Source organism: Octopus sinensis, linkage group LG8, assembly GCF_006345805.1.
Source record: "Octopus sinensis linkage group LG8, ASM634580v1, whole genome shotgun sequence".
Lineage (NCBI taxonomy): Eukaryota > Metazoa > Mollusca > Cephalopoda > Octopoda > Octopodidae > Octopus > Octopus sinensis.
In genome coordinates this window covers 32,852,327-32,853,619 of record NC_043004.1, presented here as the reverse complement: position 1 = coordinate 32,853,619, position 1,293 = coordinate 32,852,327, and the positions used below count along the sequence as shown (strand labels likewise).

At 33.3% G+C, this 1,293-nt stretch overlaps 1 protein-coding gene across 1 annotated transcript in view; it reads right to left on the bottom strand.

The window, feature by feature from the left end:
- LOC115214788 (chitinase-3-like protein 1) overlaps positions 1–85 on the bottom strand; it is a 57,261-nt gene extending 57,176 nt beyond the window's left edge. The window contains exon 1 of the mRNA XM_036505340.1: positions 38–85. The gene's annotated coding sequence lies outside the window, so the exon portion shown is untranslated. The remainder of the gene's footprint in view (positions 1–37) is intronic.
- Positions 86–1,293: the final 1,208 nt, after the last annotated feature.

Sequence of the window (1,293 nt, the reverse complement as noted above, 5' to 3'; positions counted from 1 at the left end):
TTGTGATTAATTTCCACTTAGAAACCAATTGAATTACCAGCGTTGGCCAATGAAGTCACCTCACTCCGCTTGACTGACATAACTTTTCTCGGTCGTTCTCTCTTTAGCGGTCAGGGAAAAAGTGAAAACCGCTTCTCATTTTCAAAAAGATGTTCAAAACCGGCTCCAGCTTAGCAATGTGCGTGCGTGTACACACACACGCACACATGTGTGTGTGTATATATATCTATCTGTCTATATATATATATATAAATATATATATATATATATATTAAATTAGAGATAAAACCACTATTAGGCAAATCAAACAGTGAAAAACAAACCAAAACATAGAAATAAAATTAATATAATATACAAAATATATAAAAAAATAAAATTCAAAATGTAAATAAATATATATATATTTATGCTGTAAAATTAGATTTAATCCTAAATCTAATTTTTCCCTGTAAGTTTGGATTTACTCCCTAATATTATTATTATTATAAATATATATATATATAATATATATATGTATATATATATTATATATATAATATATATATATATATATATATACATATATTTATGCGCACACGCGCATATAATAATATATATATGTTAATAAAATAGAACAATATGCATATATATAACATATATGTACGTACCTACCTCTACATGTACATATACACGCATATATGTGTACAGGACACCAAAAAGACGTCGAACACATAGAGAGACGAACACATAGACACAAACAAGGAACAAGACAAGCAAAAAAAGGGGGAGATACAGGACAATAAGCACAACGAAAAATCCCCTTCTTCAGTCGCTAGATTTCATCTACTAAACGTTCGAAGGATAAAAGCGAGACGTATACTTCGAAGAAAAATTCCTTCCGCGAAAAGCAAATCAATTAAAATTCTGAGATCTTTTCGCAGAGGGGTAAAAAAAGCAAGACGGTAACGACAGTACAAACATATAAACAGTAAAAAATATATATATATAAACAGTGGAAAAATAAATATATAACAGTGAGAGACAGGACAAGGAGAACAAGATAAGAAGGGCTGTTAACGCCAGACGAAAAAAGTATTGCAAACGCTGGATTATCGTGGAAGACAGAGAGGGAAAATTGTCGACCAGAAGCCTTACAAGGCGGGCGAGAAAGGACAGGAAGCAGTTACGACGGAAGTATCGTCGCAGATGGATGACGGGAATGGGGGAGGAGGAGGAGCAAGAGGAAGAGAGAGAAGAAGGGGAATGGTGCGAGAGGACCATGAAGAATGGTGAAAGGAGAGAGAGAGAATGAAG